We start from the raw sequence: 21,781 nt of genomic DNA, 5'->3' as shown, positions 1-21,781 counted from the left end.
AGAAGGGAATGACACAGACACATCTTGATCTTCGTGGAGATGACAGTCTTTTAAGTCTTTTAAGTCTCTACTAGGAGTAGAGAATGCCAATGTCTAGGCTCTTTCCAATGGTTCTAAAAACTAAGTCAATGAGTTACAACAGGCTTGGAGATTAATCAGAAGCCAATTTCTGTATTCTGCATCTACAGCACCTGCTTTACCCTCCCTTGCTCACCTGCACTCCTGCAGACTGAGTCATATGAACCAAGTCACCATCAAGAAGTCTTACCTGGGAGCTCCTTAAAAATTGCTATTGTAACAGATCTTCCTTAGGCGTGCAAAGTACCAATTCTAACCACACAACATTCCCTTCTGCTCCTAGGAAGACCTTTCCCAGAGTTTCCACTATTGTTGGTCCCAATTCAAAGGGTATGCCAAGGAGAGGAATTTGCTTAGGGATTCAGTGATGATTAATTTGCTCCTACTGTATTGGCTATCTATTACTGTGTAACAAATTATCCCATAACATAGCTGCTTCTAACAACAAACATTGGGACGCCTGGGTGGGTCAGCGGTTGGGCCTCTGCCTTCAGCTCAGAGTGTGGTCCCAGGGTTCCGGGATTGAGTCCCACATATGGCTCCCTGCGGGGAAGCCTGCTTCTCCCTCTGCCTATGTCTCTGCCTTCTCTCTGTGTATCTCATAAATAAATAAGTAAATAAGTAAATAAATAAATAAATAACTTTAACAACAAACGTTTAATATCTCATAATTTCTGTGAATTCAAGAGCAGGTTAGCCAAGAATTCTGACATAGGATCCCTCCTGAGGCTTCACTCAGTATATCAAATATGCTATAGTCTTCTGAGTATCTGACTTGGGATGGAAGATAAACTTCCAAGATCACTCACATGGCTTTCGGTAGGGGGCCTCCAACCCTCACCACAGGCGCTTCCTCTGGGGGCTGCTTGAGTGTCCTTACAACATGGCAGGTGGCTCCCCCCAGAATAAGTGACCCAAGGGAAGAAGTCTCTTCAGATACTTGCTTGCTAAAGTCAATATCATTTGAATCTTATTGTCCATTAGAAATGAGTCACTGGGTCCAGCCCATACTCAAGAAAAGAGCTCTGTCAGTAGCTCCAGCTCCTGGAAGAAGGAGAATCAAAGAGTCTGTGGGCATACTTTAAGATGACTGTTACCTTATAATTCTGGCCACGACAAGAAGAGCGAGAGCTCAGGTTTATTTATTTTTTTATTTTTTAAGATTTTATTTATTTATTCACAAGAGACACAGAGAGAGAGGCAGAGACACAGGCAGAGGGAGAAGCAGGCTCCATGCAGGGAGCCCCATATAGGACTTGATCCCGGGACTCCAGGATCATGCCCTGGGCCGAAGGCAGGTGCTAAACCGCTGAGCCACCCAGGGATCCCTGAGCTCAGGTTTATTAACTACAAATGTAGACATAAAAGGGAATTTTAGATGGTTTCTTTTTTTCCCCTCATGGTTTCACCCACTGCGGCCTTTATTCACGAGGACCTTCCAGAACCCTCTATATTCTTACTCAGGCACAGTCCCCAGAGCCCCAGAGGCAGGCTTCCCGCAGTCTACTGGTAGGAGGGTATCACACTTTAGTGCAGCTCTCTAGGCTCTCATTTCTGAGAACAATCTATGTAAACAACTTCTCCCTCTCTTCTCTTGGTTCCATACAAAGGTCTCACATCTTCTCTGCAGCATCTCCAAGATCTCCAGTGGGCTTGACCCCAGGGACAGGGATGGGGAGTAGGGGTGGCAGGGATAGGCTGCTAGGAATTGCCATTTCCTACAAACTGCTGTCCCTCTCTTGCTGGTACATCCTCTGCTCCCAGATTGCTTGTTTGAATTATGGTGGATTCATTCCTTCCACACAAGTCAGCACCCATGCCTTCTCCACGGAGGCGGCGTCCTTCTGGTGCTTGAGTTCCCCAAGGACAAGATATACAGAGTCCACCTGGTCTTAGAACACCTCCACGCATTTGGTACAGACCAGGTATTTGGCAGATACAGGTGCCAGGCAGACCTGTGTGAGCCCTCAGGGTCACTCAGGATTTGTTCTGTCATAGAGACACAGCCTGCTGATGTTCTCCGCACACCCTCTTGGAACCTTGGCAGGCACTGACTTCCCAGGGGAAGCAACAGATCCCAGGTTAGGGCAACAGCCCAGACAGCAGAGGTGGATTTCTGGAGATTCCGGTCACCTCTACCCCATGCGATCACATGACGTAAGAGGGTCTAGTACCAAGAGCACCTCACTATTCCCCTGGGACAACTCTTGCCTTTCTTCCAGGGGTCCATCCACACCCCAGGGGCCCACTCCAGGGTTCCCCTGGTTGAGAGCGATTGGTCTACTCACCAGATCTAGATCAACGTGTACATGATAATAAGAAAACCATACTTGAGGTGTTAGGCCTGGTGCTTATTAAAATTTAAATTATCAATATTTGGAAAGAAACTGTAAGGGACTGGTGTTTTGTTTTGTTTTCTTTTGACAGACCAATGTTCTTAAATCATTATTCTCTTCTCCACAATCACATTTCAAAAGCAGCTCATAGGTGCTGGGATTTTATGTGTCTAGGCCTGCAGTCTTTACATTAAAATGTTAATATCTATGCACAAATGAGTATCTACCCTTTACTCGCTCTGTAGAGGAAGTAAAAAGTACGGTAGTTTAAAAAATACTTCACTGGAAAATAAAAGGGTTGGATTTATAAACAAAAATGAAATAAACTCATTGTTTAATTTCTAGTGTTTCTGATATTTATAGTATGATCAAATGTCTCAGCCTAGGAAGAGTCATTCACCAAAGATGCCATAATTCTAAGAAATATTCAGTTGTATAAATGCTTACATATTCTAAACTGCCTCAGGCAGCCAGATAAATAAGATATACACAAGCACAAGAAAGAACATATAGAAACTAGGGGGGAAATAAAATATTCACCAAAGTCAAGATTTGCTACTCTTCCATCCAGAAGTAACTTCCTTCCTTTTTTAAAAAAGGGAGGGGCAAACTTTCGTAAAAATAATAAAAGTCCAGAATTGAGTAGTTTAAGCAATCAGTAAGGCGAGCTACCTCTTTTTAAGATGAGGAGGAAAATATTCAAATATGCTTAATGAACTGTTTAAGGTTCCCTATATCCAATAATTATCATTATAATAAACACATGAATTCTATCTTGTACTAAACTAGAGGCTCCCCTGAATCGACCCATTTAAGCCTTGTACCAATACCATGAGGCAGGTACGACTACTGCCCCAACTTTAATGAAGAGAAGATGAGGATCAGAGAAGTTAAATCACTTTACCTCCCACTAGTTACATAAACATTAGGTAATCCAGGTTCAGAGTACAAGTGATTCACTTCTACACTATTCTACATTCTATACTGCTGCCCACATCCTACACAGAAAGCCTCTCTCTAGAGAGTGCATGGTCAGGTTTTGGGTTCAGATTTACCTCCCAGTCAAAAAAAGAAACTTATTAACACATCTCAATACCTCTGCACTGCCTTCAGAAATCACAATGAACTTCCATGTGCACAAAAACCCCAAAAGGATATCCTGTCAGACAGGGTAACATTCACCAACTTCATGTTTCCAGAATTTCATTTTTTCTCATACTATGTTCATAGTTTCTGCTGTATCTTAAGCCATGCCCTCTACACACGAATTTACTCTTATTTTAAAAACCAACTCAATTCTTTCAACTGAACTAACTTATTTTTAAAGGAAACTTTACATTCCATCCAGGATGAAAAATAGTATCATTTGGTTTAGGTAAAGAGGCTATGGAAAATCATAAGTCAATCGTGACACTTTGCCAATGAGCCTAGACACAACTTCAAATCCTTCTCAACACAGTGATCCAAGCAGTCTCAACCTATGAATCACCAGTGACACTCAAAATTGAATCTACTGGCCATACCACATTGAATCTAATCCACTTCTGGGTAGAGGAAGAACTTGACCCTCAAGGTTTAAAAAAAAAAAAAAAAAAATAAGAGTATCTGCCTAAGGTCTTTTGGGTAGTGAACGCTCAAAATCAGAATTCAGACTCCCATTTTTTAGCTGTCTTTCCTGCTACGTCCTACTGCCTGGAGAAACTTTCTGCAAAGGCTTTTTCACTTAAAGAAGCATGCACAGCACCATCAAACCATCTTCCTCTCCAATGAAGCAGAAATAGAGTCCGTCAAGAGCTACCGAAAATTAAACTAGAAAATACTGAACTGAGCGGCACTGTTTGGACTTGCACAATCATAGCCTTTGCCGATGAAAGCAAACATACATTTTATATGCCTCTATGAAGCCCTGAAAACATCTAAGCAAACTGACAGCTATGGAACTAAAAAAATAAAAAGCCACCAGCATCCTGTCTTTGATGTTCATCAGGCCATGGCTCAGGACCCTTAAAAGCAGGGATCAGCAAGTCTTTAAGGGGCCTGGAGCTCTTCAAGACACCCCAGGGTGTCCCTGCCAGGCCTTGGGCATTGTCAGAGAAAGGGGAATGAGGAACAGGAATGGGGCAGGAGAAAACACAGCAGAGCTCATGCTCCCTAGTAGAAGGCTGTCAGCAGCAATTCCTAAAGACATCCTCCAAAGCCAGCCATGGGAACAAGTGTCTAATTCCTGGTCTGGTCTGAAAACAGACTCAAAAGTCAAGTGCCAAGGGCATGACGGGGAGAATCCATGATGTCTAAACATAAACTGAGTTCTTAATTGGAGATGATCTTTTCCTGGCTGCAGCGAAGAACTAGGGGCCGGGAGCACAAGATAATGACCATGAGACTCCAGTACACAGACTCGAGTAAACTCACTCTTTGAATCTACAAATATTTCATCTATTAGGTGCTGGCTGCTGGAACAGAACAGTGTTAAAAAAAAAAAAATCAAATAACTGACTCTCAAAGAGAACAGCATTCTAGTTGAGGAAATAGACAACAAAACAAAACCTTATCTCAGTGATAAATGATAAAAAGAAAATAAAATTTGAAAGCACATGTGTGATGGGGGTGGGGAAGTGGGCTTAAGTTTGACATATGACTCCTATTTTGGAGATGGAGAAATGAATTCATACTGTCATCCAACTCTGCAAGGTCACACAAGATCGTTAATGGCACAGCTAGCTTCCTGGCTGGAGGGCCATTCCAGGATCTTAGTCATATGGCACACTGCCTTCCGGTAATCCAGTGCCTACTTCTAGGACCTCGCCTAGTCCCTCTCTTGGGGACACCCTCTGGTCGGGACATCAGGATTCACAAAATTCAGGTGCAATGTGACCAGCCCCAAACATACAGACATCTGTACCTGCTTGGTCCAGGCTAGAACATTCCCATTTTTGCAGTCCCTAAAAATTAGATCCTCTTTCCCTTCCATCCTGGGCCTGGAGCTCTTCAATTTTCCAAACATCTTCTTCACAGAGCTGTTGGCCCATGAGGGGAGTACTCAGGGTCCGTGCCCAGGAAGCACAGTTCAAGTGCACCCTCACATCACCAACAAGAGCAAGGCCAGGCTGAGTGGACCTCAGCTGCTCAGCAGCCCACTTCTCAAAACGCAAAGCACGAGCCTCTTCCCTGCTGATGCCTGTTTACCATCAACCTAAGGACAGAGAGGATGGCCCAGCGCTCGGCAATCACATGAGCGGCACTCTTTGAAAAAGAAAATCCAACCGCTCGCTGTGAATAACTGCTTTAAAGCCTCCTGTATTCATTTCATTTTTAATCAATGGATTCCATTTTGAGCTAAGAAAGTTGCAGGCTGGAAAACAGAACATTCAAAAAACACAAGGGCAAGGGTGCCTGGGTGGCTCAGTTGGTTGAGGGTCCATCTCTTGATTTCTGCTCAGGTCATGATCTCACCATCAGGGGATCCAGCAATGCAACAAGCTGGGGGGGGTGGGCCGGGGGAGGGCCTGCTTGGGATTCTCGCTCCCTTTCCCATGCCCCCCTCCATGCTCTCTCTCTCTCTCTCTCTCTCTCTCTCTCAAAATAAACAAATTGAAAACAAGCAAGCAAACAAGTAAACACTATGGGACAATAATCCCCCAAAAATAACAAACCAAAGATATAAATGCAATGATTTAGCTGCTAGCATTCAGCTTCAGGAGGGCAGGGATGTTTTGTTCACTGTCCTATCCTGGGTGCCTGAAGCATACAGTGGGTTAAAAATAGTATCTGGGGGGGATCCCTGGGTGGCGCAGCGGTTTGGCGCCTGCCTTTGGCCCAGGGCACGATCCTGGAGACCCGGGATCGAATCCCACATCGGGCTCCTAGTGCATGGAGACTGCTTCTCCTTCTGCCTGTGTCTCTGCCTCTCTCTCTCTCTCTCTCTCTCTCTCTCTGTGTGTGTGTGTGTGTGTGTGTGTGTGACTATCATAAATAAATAAAAATTAAAAAAATAGTATCTGGGGAATAAATAAAAACATTGTTTACAATAGCAAAACAAGGTAAAGTCTATGGAACCAGAAAGCAAAGATCAAGAAACAAAGGAAAATGTCTTCAACATTCAAGAATTCTGAACATGACCCACCCAAGCCATCTTCTACCTCCAGAACAAACAGTGAGCTCTGATTGATTCCCATGTATCAATGGGAATACAATTGGGGATTGTAGGAACATTAGCTACCTTTGCTAATCACTGAGACCAGGCCAGTTCTGTGTCACCTGCTCTTTTACATCAGGTGAGGGATGCTCAGGGAAACAAAGTCAAAAGAAAGGAAACCCCTTCATGAAAAAGAGGACATCAACACTCAGAAGGGAAATAGCCAAAGTATGTAACCATATCAACCAGAATATACCTTTAAGAAAAACTGAGTATGACTGACATTCCTTCTTGACTAAGATGTTTCCTTTAAGTTGAGAGAGAAACACGAGAGCGTGCACACATGCACATACACACAGAGACACATGCACAAGCAAGGGAGGGGCAGAGGGAAAAGGAGAAGTAGACTCCCCACTGAGCAGGGAGCCCTACATGGGGCTCAATCCCAGGACCCCAAGATCATGACCTGAGCCAATAGCCAACTGAGCCCACCAGGTACCCCTTGACTAAGATGTTTCAATAATAATATTCGTTCAATCTGTATTTTTAAACACCTACTACATGCCAGCCACAGCTCTGGGAACATGTAAAACAGCCATACCTAAGACATAATGGCGGGTTCCATTCAAGACCACTGCAAGAAAGCCAACACCACAATAAAGTGAGCCAAATTAATTGTTTGATTACCCAGCGCATATAAAAGTTATGTTTACACAGATATTATAGTGTCTTAAGTGGGCAATAGCATTATGTCTAAGGGAACAACGTATACACATCTCAACCCAAATAAAACTTTATCGCTAAAAAAAATCTGAACTTTCAAGGAGTTTTAATCTTTTTGCTGGTGCAGGGTCTTGTTCCATGTTGATGGCTGCAGACTGATCAGGGTGGTGGTTATAGCTGCTCTATCACCTAAGTTTACGTAATATTCTAAATCCTTTGTGTCATTTCAACACTCATCACAGCATCTTCACTAGGAGTAGGTTTCATCTAAAGAAACCACTTTCTTCACTCATCCATAAGAAGTACCTCCTCATCTGTTAGTTTTATCATCAGATTGCAGCAATTCACTTCCAGCTTCAGGCACCACTTCTAATTCTGGTTCTCTTTCTCTTTCCACCTCATCTGCGTTACTTCCTCCACAGAAGTCTTGAACCTCTAAGTCCTCCGGGAGGTTGGAATCCCAACTCCTATTCATGTTGATATTTTCACCTCTTTCTATTAAATCATAAATTTCTTAATGGCCTTTCGATGGCAAATCTTTTCCAGAAGGTCTTCAATTTACTTTGCCCGGGATGATCACAGGAATCACTGCCTACGACAGCTATACTCTTAAAAATGTATTTGTTTCTTTTTTTTTTTTTTTTCTTTTCAGTAGGCTGCAGATCCAATATGGAGCTTGAACTCACGACCTAAAGATCAAGAGTTCCATGCTCTACTGAGTCAGTCAGGAGCCAGCCAGGCGCACCATATGTCTTAAGTAATAAGACTTGAAAGTCAAAATTACACCTTGATGATGGACTGTAGAATGGATGCTGTGTTAACAGGCATGGGAGCAACATTAATCTTATGTGCATCTCTATCAGAGCTCTTGGATGATCAAACATACTGTCAAAAAGCAGTAATATTTTAAAAGGAATATTTTCTAAGCAGGTCTCAACAGTGAGCTTAAAATATTCAGTAAACTGGGGGGGATCCCTGGGTGGCTCAGTGGTTTAGCACCTGCCTTCGCCCCAGGGTGTGATCCTGGAGATGCGGGATCGAGTCCCACGTTGGGCTCCCTGCCCACGTGGAACCTGCTTCTCCCTCTACCTGTGTCTCTGCCTCTCTCTCTCTCTCTCTCTCTCTCTCTCATGAATAAACAAATAAAATCTTTTTAAAAATTCAGTAAACTGTGTCATAAACAGATGTGCTGTCATCCAGGTTTTGTTGTTTTGTGTACAGAGCACAAACAGAGTAGATTTAGCATAATTCTTAAAGGCCCTACAGCTTTCAGAATGGTAAATGAACATTTTCTTAAAGTCACCACTTGTATTATTGGCCCCTGACTAGAGGTCAGCCTGTTATTAGAAGCTTGGAAGCGGGGCATTGACTTCTCCTCTCTAGCTATGAAAGTCCTAGAAGGCATCTTCTTCCACTATAAGATGGGTTAGTATAATCATGCCTGTATTAACTATCTGAGCAAGACTTTCTGACTTGCTGCTGCTTCTCCTTGCACTTTCGTGTTACAAAGATGTCTTCTTTCCTGAAACCTCATGAACCACCTCTACTAGCTTCAAACTTTCTTCTAGAGCTTCCCCACCTGTCTCATTTTCATAGGATTGAAGAGAGTTGGGGCCTTGCTCTGTATTAGGCTTTGGCTAAAGGCAATGTTGAGGCTGGTTTGATCTTCTAACCAGAACACTAAAACCTTCTCTATGTCAGCAATAATGCTGATTTCCTTTCTTATCATATGTGTGTTCACTGGAGTAGCACCTTTTATTTCTTTTGAGACCTTTTCCTTTGCATTCATAGCTTGGCTGTTTGAGGCAAGAAGCCTAGCTCTTAACAGATCTTGGCTTTCAAGATGCCATCCTCACTAAGCTTAATCATTTCGAGCTTTTGATTTAAAATAAGAGACATGCAGAGATGCCTGGGTGGCACAGTTAAGTGTCGGACTCTTGGTTTGGGCTCATGTCATGATCTCAGAGTTGTGAGATCAAGCCCCACATCAGGCTCCACACTCACCACGAAGTCTGCTTAAGACTCCCTCTCCCTCTCCCTGCTCCTTCCCCACTAAAATAAATAATTTGTTTTAAAAATCCAAATGTTCCTTTCAGGGGAATACTTAGAGGCCTTTGTAGGGTTATTAACTGCAGGGTTAAGGGCCTAATTTCAGTATTGTTGTGTCTCTGGGAGTAGGGAGGCCTAAGGAGAGGGAAAGAGATGGGGGAACAGCCCAAAGGTGGAACAGTTCACCATCATATAAAGGTGTGGCTCGAGGTGCCCCAAAATAATTCTAAGAGTAATATCAAAGATCCCTGATTTCAGATGGTAGCTGTGCTTGTGGGTGAGCACAGTATATGGTACAGACTTGTTGAATACCTAGACAGTACACTACCAGTGTCTGAGAAACACAAAATGAACAAATGGGTGCCGTGTTTGCAACAGCCTGCTTCTCCCTCTGCCTCTCTCTGTGTGTCTCTCATGAATAAATAAAAACTCGAAAGAAGAAAGAAAGAAAGAAAGAAAGAAAGAAAGAAAGAAAGAAAGAAAGAAAGAAAGAAAGAAAGAAAGAACGAGCAGCCCGGGTGGCTCAGCAGTTTAGCGCTGCCTTCAGCCCGAGGTCTGATCCTGGAGTCCCAGGATCGAGTCCCACATCGGGCTCCCTGCATGGAGCCTGCTTCTCCCTCTGCCTGTGTCTCTGCCTCTCTCTCTCTCTCTCTCTCTCTCTCTCTCTCTCTCTCTGTGTGTGTGTGTATCTCTCATGAATAAATAAATAAAATCTTTTAGAAAGCAAGCAAGCAAGCAAAAACCCTCCCCTGCAGGAAGTTTAAACCATACAAACCTGAGGCCAAGTGCAAGAACCAAGGACAGAATGGCCAATAGACCAGAAAGACACTGTAAATGTATATTCACCTAAAAGTGGAGCCTCAAAATAAATGAAGCAAAAAATGACATAATTTTACCTACATCTATCTCCTGAGCATACTATTAAGACTTGAGAATACATGTCAAGTATCTGGCAAAGGGTAGGCAAACAACAGGTACTTGGAAAGTGATTCAAAAGGCTGTCAAAACGCAGGATGGGAATAAGAGCAGCCTCCACTCTCCCGAGTAAGCACCACACCCCAACCCTAAACCACATGCTGCTCACACATCTGATCCACTTCTGTCAACAACTCTATGAGGCACAAGAGTAAACTGAGGCTCAAGAAGATTAGTAATTCGCCAAGGTCAAATACTCAGGAAAGGCACGAAATCTCCTATCTTTTTAATGCTTCTACTCTGCCTCACTGGGCTTTGCATGGGGCCAGCCATGAAAACCAGCACAAGAAAAACACCATTCAGGCAATATTCTGTGTAACATTAAATTCCTTAATTAGCTTTACATGTTCCTTGACAGTTCCCCCAGTTAACAAAGCACACACATGCTGTTTCTAGTATATTCTGGCTCATGCTGATTTTGCTAGAAAACTGGAAACAGTCTGAGCCAAGGTTAATTCTAATCTCACAGGCAAGCAGAAATCTAGAGCTTTCAATTCACAGAGGCTAAGTCTTTACAGTGGGAAGAGGTGGTCCAGGTGAGCAAAGGAAGTTGGGGGGGCGGGGGGCAGCCAACACATAGGAGAAGGCAGCAGGGCATAATGAATCTCAGCAAGACAACACAGATATATGTACAATGGCTTAGCTGTAAGATTGCTGCTAGACTGGTGGAACCTTTAGGGCAGGGCTCTGTTTGGCTCATTTGTTCTACCCTGGGTACCTGAAACAGCAATGCTTGGCACATAGCACATTAAAAATAAATATCTGGGGAATAAATCAAAGCATTATTAGGAACAGAAAAAAAATCTAAAAACAAATTAAATGTCTAACATCAAAATTATAGAAAAATAAATATTGTTCTATTAATTAAAGATTACTATCACAGCTCTTAAAAAAGGATGAGGAATAGCAAATGAGGTGTACTGTGCATTATGAACCATGCTGGAGAAGGGGAATGAAAGAAATGGGAAATATTCACAATATAAAGGGAAAAAGCAAAACATTATGGACAGTCTAACTATCCCTGTATGTATATTATGTCTTTCCTATACGTGAGATATATTAAAAACTACAAAATTAAAGAACAAAAGATCAAGTCAACATTATCTCTAGATTAAGAGGTGATTTTCTTAATGTCCTTCCCTTTTTTGCTTATAAGCATTTTTTTAAATGGCCCTCCACCATCTTACATGTATTAATAAAATGTTCTATAATAAATATAAATTTTCTGGATGGGATGAGCAGTGGGTGTTATACTATATATTACCAAACTGAATTTAAATAAAATAATACAAATTTGTTGCTTGGCATAATTTCTACCTTCATGACATGGGTGGCTGTGTTGTAAATCTCTTCTTTGACAGGAAGATTATGCAGCTGCCAAAATAGGTTTCTGACCTTTTACCCAATAGCTAGCAGTAACTAACTAGAGTAGTTCTCAAATAGGGGGAATTTTCCCCCAGAGGACTTTTGAGCAATGTCTGAAGATACTTTTGGTTGTCTCATTTTGGAGGTGGGGTGCCAGTGGCATTATTCAGTAGAGACCAGGGATGCTGCTAAATATCCTACAATGCACAGGACAACCCCCTACAACAGAATTATTTTGTCCCCAAGTATCAATAGTGCTGAGATTGACAAGCCCGCCTTTAAAGTATTAGAATAAAATCATATTGTAGAAAACCCAAATGCCTATCTTAAATACGAATAAGAGTACTTAAGATTTTAACAGTACTTAAAATGTTTTGTACCAGAGGAGCAAATTTCCAGAAAGACAGAGATGGAGAACATTTGTTCCTCTGAGGATCCACTAACCCTAGTCTTGTCCATGGCATAGAAAGGGGGCTTAGCAAGTTGCCATCCACTGGGAACTACACCGTGGAGGAAATTCCAACTGCAAAGTTAGACGCAGACAGACGTTAAGTTACCAGCTCAGCCAATGGCTAACAGTGCATCCGCAAAATAAGGATTATAGCACTATTTATTTAATTCTTGGATGACTTGCACAGAACATGTCGGGTAGCTTTGAACACTGCCCAAGATACACAAGAGCCATAGTATTAAGAGATGACCTACCCAGTACAATCTACATACCCAAAATACTTCCAATGTGTTTATTTGTGCACAGAAATTGCTTAGCTTCCAGCTCAATGGCAATGAATCCAGGGAAGGGCAACCCCCATATGGACCAGTTACCATCTCCTGATAAAAGCTTTGTGCCATGAACTAAGCCTAATACGCCAGCTTCAACAGGTGTGTTCAGGACACCCTATCACTGATCAATCAGACACCATATGTGCACATAAATAAACAGTGGATACCATCTACCACCAATAGTTTGTATGAAAATCCTAAGGGAGCATTAACAATAGGATAGAATACTAACAACTTTTTAAAAACAAAAATCCAAAGGGGGTTAAGATCACCTCTGATGAGCCTGGAAATCAGTTCACAAGAACTTAATCGATTAAACCCTACCAAGACACCAGATGGTCTGTTAAGTACTTTGGGATTTTTAGCTTATAGCCAACACACCCATCTGGTAGCATATAGAATTTACATTTTTCCTTTAAAAAACACTGAGAGTGTCCAAATACACCGGTGTAATTGAGGTTGATAAATAGGGTTCTAAAAGTGTAGGCAGTGAAGAAAGAAATATAAACACATACACAGATAAATGTATAATTTATCTGAGCCATTAGAGTCAGCAGAATCATATAAACTTTTTACTAGACAACTCCAGAGCAAAAAAATATAGGTTCGAGTTGCCAAATCATTGTTCAGATGTAAATAGGATTCCTAAAACTTTTATTATTCGTAGTTAAAATTCGTTTATCACATAAAGTAAACAAGAAAAGCAAGCCATAAGCCAAATAGTGGTGAAAGCCCTTTCCAAATGCAAACATCTGACAAAGGAACTCATCTGCAATTCAAGAGTTAAAAGAACACAAAGCAGCCAAAAATTATCCCATTAATAAATCTGAAAATAAAACCTGACTGTGTTTGATGATGAAATGCTTATTTAATTTGATTAAATGTTCACACTAGGGCTCAGAAACATTCGTTCCACAGAAAAGAACACTCTGGTGAGAAACACATGGACTCAAACACAAAACTTCCTTCCTCAGTCATCACCCCAAGAGAAGTCCCACAGTCCTCCTCCCGAAAACAGCGGATGCATCCAACCATTGGATAACAGTGCATCCTATTAAGTCAGGTGCCAAATATCCTTTCTCCTGGCCAGGGCTCAATCATTCATGAGCCCTTTTCTGGCTGCTTCTCAGCAGTTTTGTGCAGAGCTCTCCACTCTGCTCTTCGAACATGAGTCTCATTCCACAAAAATCTTGTATTACACATTCCCGCTAATGTTCCCAGGAACGTGGCAATGGCCAATTCTGTAATACTTCGCTGGCATTCCACGTTTTCAGGATTACGGTATATGTAGCCTCCACCCTTGGCTTCATTGATTCCATTTTGTAACTCTTGTGCATCAAAAGATCATTTCTCGACAGTAGGATGGAGCTGTGCTTTTCATATTTTTAGGATGCATCACTGCATTTCTACTGGGAAGACCAAAATTACCGGGCATCCTAACCCCTGGTGCTTATATTTTTATTTTTCATTTTCAGAAGAAAAGAAAGGAGAATTAAGGACAAAGAGAAATCGAAAAGAAGAGAGAGAGAGAGATGTCCCTTATTAGGGTTAGTAGTAAACCCCAGTGCCACGTTTATTAGGACCTCCTGGCTACTCTTTGTAAAGGGTACAGTCTGCTTCTGGCAAAACAGAATATAGCATGCTGGCTCAAATAACAGGTTTAGGGACAGAATAAAGCAGAGTCCAAACCCCAAACCCAGGCTCCACAAGCCCTGTCACCAACCATGTGATCTTGAGTAAAATAGTGTCAGTTTGCTTATGTGTTAAATAGGACAAACTTCTGAGAGTAGTCAAAATACAAAGAACCCTGCACTACACTTAACACAATAACCTAGTTGTTATTCTGATTGAGACCAAAGCTCTACTAGCTTTTTGTCTACCTCAGTAGTAAAATCACACATGACTGCTCCTGGACATCACTACTCTATGTTAAACCTGTATGCATTTCTTAGCTTGTGGGCTCATCCTTTATTTTCTCACTAAATAATTACTTCAACAAAGATCAGAGTCTTCAAAGTGGAGATTCACTACCTGACACACCCACTGCCACCATTACTCCTTTTCCTATTTAGAGTTTGAAATACACAAGAAGCACATGAAAACATTCTCTTGGGAAACATTCGATCAATATGCCATTATTCTTCCAATAGAGAGTAATAGAACGTAATAGAACATTTTCTACCCCTTCTCTTTGGAAGAAGTTGATTCCAGATGGCAGCCAAATGAGTGTGTCAGGAGCGTGTGTTCTGCAGCAGAAAGCCTAGGAGGTGCAGGCATTCCCTTGGTACATTAGCCTGGAGCCACCCCAATCAAACACCCTGCAGCTAGCCACTGGCACAAAATGAAAGGCTTTTTGTGTCAGAACAGAAAAAAATAGGTATTTCAAGATGTGTGTTCCAGGAGAAAATTTCTCTTCTATCACAAGAGTATGTAAGAGCATTTCATTCTTTCCTTGGATTCTCCCTTTTGACATTCCTTTTAGTGAATGTGTGTATCCTGATGGGGGGTAGGCTAAGTGTCTTACATCTGGGTCCTTGGAACCTAGAACTGTGCCTGGAACACATAAAGGCATTCAAAGAAGAAAAGGATGGGTTCCTTGGGGATGCCAGGGAATCTCTAGTGGTTAGATTCTGTTAAGTTCACCTAACATTCAGTTATGAGGGCTTGGACATGGAACAAATTTCCAAGGTAACAAACCTACAGCCACACAAATGTGTTGAGTTAAAACTCAAAGTCTTCATCTCCAGTTCACAACATGCCATGATAGATTCCTTTACCACTTGCACTGTTAGAATATTCCCAGGTGACCACACAACAGGATCCATTTAGTCAAACATTAAGCCCCCACTTACCATGAAGTTGTGAAAAGTCTTAGACTTCGGGTACGTCAAAAGCCAGGAGGTCAAATATGATCCAAAGCAACAGAGGATTCACAATAGGTACAGGAGAGTGTTGTGTTAGTAGGTGGGCAGGTTATCATGGACTTCAAAAATGCCATCATCAGACCTGAGATACTTTATAAGGAAACATCTGAGGGCACTGAGTGAATCGAACATTTAGTGGTACTTTAGAAAAGCAGTCAGTCTAGGGGCAGCCCGGGTGGCTCAGTGGTTTAGCGCTGCCTTCAGTCCGGGGCCTGATCTGGAGTCCCGGGATCAAGTCCCACATCAAGCCCCCTACATGGAGCCTGCTTCTCCCTCTGCCTGTCTCTGCCTCTCTCTCTCTCTCTCCCTCTCTCTCTCTTCGTTAAAATCTTCAAAAGGGAAAAGAAAAGCAGTCTAGAGAGGTGGTTAAAAACACTAGCTCCAAAGACAAAGTTTGAATTGCAGATCTGCCTATTAATGTCCTGGGTGAACTTGAACAAGTTAATTACACTCTGACTCAGTTTCCCTCTCATGAGAAAACCATGGTATCAGCCTTGCTTGAGGATTTGTTACGAGGATTAAATTAGATACTATGTGTATGGTGCTTAGTATAAATAATATCTAGCATGTAGTGTATGGTGCTTAGTACAAATATCTGGCACGTAAGAGAATTGCAATTATTATTTTAGTAAAACTAACCGAGATAATGGTTTTAAAGAGGATAAAATCTCTCTAAATAAGAGGCAGGAAGAACCCTTCCAACATTGCGAATACAAGTTGCCGTGCACCCAGCTAAGGAAAACAGTTTGGTAATTGCCTATAAAACTAAATGTGTGCTTACCGCATGACCCTACAATTGCACTCTTGGGTGTTTATCTCAGAGAAATGAAAACTTAAATTCAAACAAAAACCTGTATGTGAATGTTCATAGCAGCTTTATTTGTAATATCCCCAGACTAAAAACCCAGAAGTCCTTCAATAGATGAACGGTTTACAAAACCAAACTACATCCCTACCACGGAACACTACTCAGCAACAAAAAGGGACCAACAGCATGGACGGGTCCAAAGAATTATGCTGAGTGAAGAAAACCAACCCCAAAAGGTTACAAGGTTAAACGACAACAAATTAATGATAACCAGGGGTTAGGGACGGGCTCAGTGCAGCTCTAAAGGGGAAGCACATGCGACCTCTGTGGCAATGGGACAGTCCTATATCTTGACTGTGGTGATGGTTACATGAGTCTACACATATGATAATAATGCACAGAAAAATACACAGGCACATCACATACACAACTGAGTGTGTGCCTAACTAGTGAGATCAGAACAAAGTCTACAAATGTTAAATAAAACTCCTAGTTTTATTTTAAGTCATACTACAATTATATAGAATGTACTATTAGGGGAGACCAAGTAAAGGGTACAACAGAACGCTTTAGGGGGAAACAACGTTTCAAATGTAATGATTTCAGGATGTATAACTCCAAAAGAGTTTTAGACAAAGAGTATACATTCAGTTAAGAATTAATACTACAGAGAATTGGGAGTGAGCCATATTTTACCCTGAAAGAGCTGCCATCTCTTTGGAGGTAGGAACAGCCCCTATCTGTGTATAAAACAGGTGGGATTTTACAGCCCCTCCATACAGTAAATTAGAACGAAGGAGTCTACAAGTAGGAACGAGCATCCTGGAGGCAAGAAAAATAAACCAATTTTGCCCAATCTAAGAAAAAGAATGTGTTGCAAGTATGAGGTAGCTTAGTTCCCAGGATCACTGGGTAGGCTAGATCAGGGATTGGCAAACTATATCCACATCTATATATATATTGTCCATGGCTGCTTTCACACTACAACAGCCAAGTTGAGTAGTTCCAAAAAAGATTGTATGTCCCACAAAGCCTGAAATATTTACTAACAGAAAAAACATGCCAACCTCAGGGCTAGATAACCAAGCACAAGACTCAAGTCAGTTAAGGCAAAGAGGCCCCTCCAACTACCCACTGCTGCCCGTCAACAGGATGTTGTGGCCACTGCCAAGATGGCTTTTCCTCTGTCCCTGCATCTTGGCAATACCAGCTATGGATCCAAAGTCCAAGGGAGACGTATGTAACTGGTGGAATCCAGGTCACATGCTCCCATATTAGCTGCAAGAGAAGCTGGAAACCTGACTGTCAGACAGACTCTGCCTCCAGCACGACTCAGAGCAGACAAGGCCCAAACCCAGAAAGGGGTTTCAGACAGCAGACAGGCAAACACAGAGGATGGAACTGGTATGTGTAGTGTGGACAAAGCCATCAACCACAACCCAACTGGGTAGTTTTTATTTCCTGTGGTTCAACTCAAACACTGGGTTTTCTGCCAATTTGACCAATAAGAGGTGTTAATCGTTGTCAATATTTGCTAAACCTAAGCTCTCGTTTATTTACTTCCATCTTCAGTTTTCCCTTATATCACTTAAAATATATTTTTATCCCTAGCCTAGAAATGCTTTGATTCTTTTTAAATGTTCTTAGTTGGGTAGGAGGAAAGGTAACACCCAAACTCAGGAGTCTGTTCAAGTGTGTGCGTTTATGAAGCTAATTTTAAAAGACAAAGCAAATCAGGAAACCCTAATATTCTAATAAGTCCCTAGCAGCAAATGGGTTCTGTCAATCATGAAGCAACACCTCACTCTCTCATTGTATTGACTTAAAAACAGATGAGTACCTTGCCTGTTCCAGCAATTTAAAGTTTACCAGTAATGAGAGATAAAAGGAAGAGAAGGTAGTATTTTCAATGATTATCTCATTAAAAATAGCTCCTTTAATTTTATGTGTTTCCATAAATGTTAGATATCATAGAACATATTCCTAGCCTGATGACCTGCAACCAGGATTTCTAACTTAGAGCTCTCTTCCAGTTAACAAAAGCCAAACTATTACCAACTAGGATGGAATTAGAACAACTGATGAAATACTGATGGGCTATGGGGAGGCTAATGTGAGATGTGTATCCTTAGCGTTTAAGCGAAATCTTGCAAGATCCAACTTGAAGTTTCCTTCAAAAATAGAGCATCTCCCCAAATACACCGAAAAAACCCACTGGCCTTTAGAATTACTCATGGATTCCCTTCAACATTTTTTAATACTTCCCAGAGAGGACTCTTAGTTCTACTATCTCCTCACAAACAAAAAACTATGGTTGCTTACTGGCTATCCCATCTTTGCAAATGGAATTTCCACTGGAAGTCGCATCAATTTCAGGGGAAGGTTTCATGAGCTCAAAAAAATAAAACCAAGGCTTGCGGAAGACGATGTCAGAAATCTAGAGCTCAAAAGTGAACTTCGGCACATCTGCCAAAAATGATTTTCCAGGGCTGAACAGAGGCCTGACACAGTAGGTGACACCTCTTTATCAGCTCCAAGAACTCCCAGGGCACGTAATTAGCACCCAATTAGTTATTAATAACTTAATATTCACACATCTGCTGAAACTCTGTAGGTACACAGTATAATTTAAATGTGATCGTGATCACCCTTGTTAGGGTAGGTGCTGTGTACATAATGGATTGAATTCTACAGAGCCTGATGAGAGGAAAAACTAGAAGCCTCATCTGCTCCTTTCTGTGGGGTGTAAATAAATTCAAACCAAAGGGTAGCGCAGTTGATCTAGAAGAGTTAAATGAACTGTTATACAATTAAACTGACCGTGTAACAAGCATTAGCTAACTGCCTACTATATGCAATCGCTGTGCTGGATGAGATGCCTTAAAATGCTTCTCAAAAAGCTAGCATATCAGTAATTATTATTTATAAAGCCATTATTACACACTAGGCACTGCTCTAATCACTGCAAACATATATATTACTTCATTTTTATTTTATTGACTCCTCACAGCCAACCTGTGAGGTAGGTTCTACTACTGTCCACCATTTTACAAATGCGGAAATGGGAGGCACAAATTCACATCTGAAAAAGATCACAAAACTACACGTGGCACAGCTATGATGCAAACTCGGTCCTGTCTGCATTACAGAGCCTTTGCTTTTAACCACTTAACTAGAGTTAATCACTCACTTTTCTCCAAGGCCTGTGCAAAAAGACCTCCCCATCAGGAGGAGGACACGAGACTAAGCAAGGGTCCTGAGCACTTCTGTTCACAGAAGGCCTAAGTAGAGCTCTTGTTTTCATCCTAAGCACTGTCAAATTAGATGAGCGACTCCTATTTCTGTTATCTAGAGGCACAAAAAGACCTAAGCTACCACTCCCCATTAACCCACCTCCAAAACCAAACAATTCAGTCTTTAGTTACCAAAGACCCTGCATCCAGAGAAAAGAAACGGACAAGCTCCAGTGTGGAATTTGGAAACACAGTGGATTTCAAGGAAGGTCCAGTCTCTCACTGCCAGGGTGAAAAAAGAGAAATGAGAGGTGACCTCTGATCACAAAATACGTTTCTACGAGGTCTCTGTACCACCTTAGCATCTGGCCGCACCCAACTGACCCAACCCAAAGCATTTTAAAACACTAGCGGGGTCAGTGTTATGTTCTTCTCCCAAATCTGTCTGGAACACTGATGCTGCAAAGTCATCTGGTAGCTCCTGCAATGCTCCATGCTTACCAAGGAAATTTCCCCTTCAGACTAATAAATGTCAAAGCATAGGGCGGGCCTCATTGTTTTTAGCTTGATGAAATGCTGAATATTCATTTTATTTTACAGTCATTACAAGGCTCCACCTAAGTAATAAAGATTATATCTTCTTTCCAAGCTCCAATGAGAATATGGCACCTTTCAAAGATCTAGGGAACAACAGGCAATTGTGTGGACATTTGTGAACATCTCGACAAGTTTATGAAACAGGAAGGATATTGAAAAGATGAGGCTTACCATTCTGAAAGAAAGCGAAGAACATTTCACAAGCACAGTGTGCAAGCAAAAGCTATCCAATACACGAGGGACAAATACGCCTTAGATTTCCGAGGAATTTATTTTAGGAAAGTAGGCCAAGTGTTGGGATTTAGTTAGAGGGATTTTCATCACAGCACTCATTATAATATCCAAAATTATAAGCACCATTTATTTAACAATAAGGAACAGTTAAATAAAATCATGGTGTAAGCATTAAACATTTCTCCATGATCAATTCTAAAGGTTTTAGAAGAGTAACAGCCTAGAACACGCAAAATAAACAGTTCAATGAAGAGGGCAGATTACAACAGAATACAATTTTCATCAAAAAAAGAAATCTAAGACAAATATATACACAAATACACCAAGGTATTCAAGTTAACTAACGCAAAAGCATATTTATTTTATCCGTGTTTATTACAATGAACATATGTAGCTTTTATATTAGGAAAAGCTTTATTTGGAGATAGCTTACCCTATCTCCTGTTTTTATTTCTAAACCCGTAAAATTTCCAATAAACACAAATATAAATGGAAGCTCCACTCCCATATATTCAGTCCCCAGCCTCACAGGATTATGAACCCAAGGCCAATATTTTTCCATGATGCCTACCTAAATTCCCTCCTTGCATATTACCTGAAACCATAAATACTTTTTAAATAGAGGCTCATGGTGCCGATAGCGCTCTCGCAACGATTGGTGAATGTTCCAAAAACTCGCCAGACTTTCTGCAGGAAGTGTGGTAAGCACCAACCCCACAAAGTGACACAGTACAAGAAAGGCAAAGATTCTCTTTACGCCCAGGGAAGGCGGCATTATGACCGGAAGCAGAGTGGCTATGGTGGACAGACTAAGCCGATCTTCCAGAAAAAGGCTAAAACTACAAAGAAGATTGTGCTGAGGCTTGAATGTGTTGAGCCCAACTGCAGATCTAAGAGAATGCTGGCTATTAAGTGATGCAAGCATTCTGAACTGGGAGGAGATAAGAAGAGAAAGGGCCAAGTGATCAGTTCTAAACTTCCTATTTTGTTATGAAGACAATAAAATCTTGATGTTATGCTCCATAAATAAATAAATAAATAAATAAATAAATAAATAATAAATAAAAAAGGCTCTTTTTTTTTTTAAAAGAATTCATAAAATTGGAGTGCCTGAGTGGCTCAGTCAAACCTCTAACTCTTGATCTCAGCTCAGGCCTTGATCTCAGGACTCGAGTTCAAGTCGTATGTCAGGCCCCTCACTGGGCATGGAGCCTACTTAAAAAAAAAAAAAAAAATCCATAAAACCATCATCATCCCAAAACAACTTTAAAATATTCTCCTAATATACTACCATTTCCAATCCATGTTATAATTTCCAAGTGCCTAGTTTGGACTAATTAATTCATTTGAATCAGGATCCAGATCAGGTCCATACAGAGCTTGACCAGTAGGTCTTTTAAAATCTTTAATCTATAGGTTTTCCTCTTCATCTCTCTTTATTCCCCCCTTGCAATTTACTCATTAAATAATCCAGATCTGAGGCATCTGGTTGATGAAGTCAGTTAAGCATCCAACTCTTGGTTTCGCCTCAGGTTGTGATT

The 21,781-nt window shown here is 41.4% G+C and overlaps 1 protein-coding gene and 1 pseudogene across 3 annotated transcripts in view; one reads left to right on the top strand and one right to left on the bottom strand.

The window, feature by feature from the left end:
• The window catches only part of PTPRG (protein tyrosine phosphatase receptor type G), a 701,064-nt gene that overhangs the window by 603,977 nt on the left and 75,306 nt on the right, over positions 1 to 21,781 (bottom strand). The gene's annotated exons all lie outside the window — the stretch shown is intronic.
• LOC121494522 lies at positions 15,600 to 21,234 on the top strand (annotated as a pseudogene).

This window comes from Vulpes lagopus, chromosome 7, assembly GCF_018345385.1.
Source record: "Vulpes lagopus strain Blue_001 chromosome 7, ASM1834538v1, whole genome shotgun sequence".
NCBI lineage: Eukaryota > Metazoa > Chordata > Mammalia > Carnivora > Canidae > Vulpes > Vulpes lagopus.
Note: the sequence above shows the minus strand (reverse complement) of the source record. Positions and strands in the feature narration are given on the sequence as shown.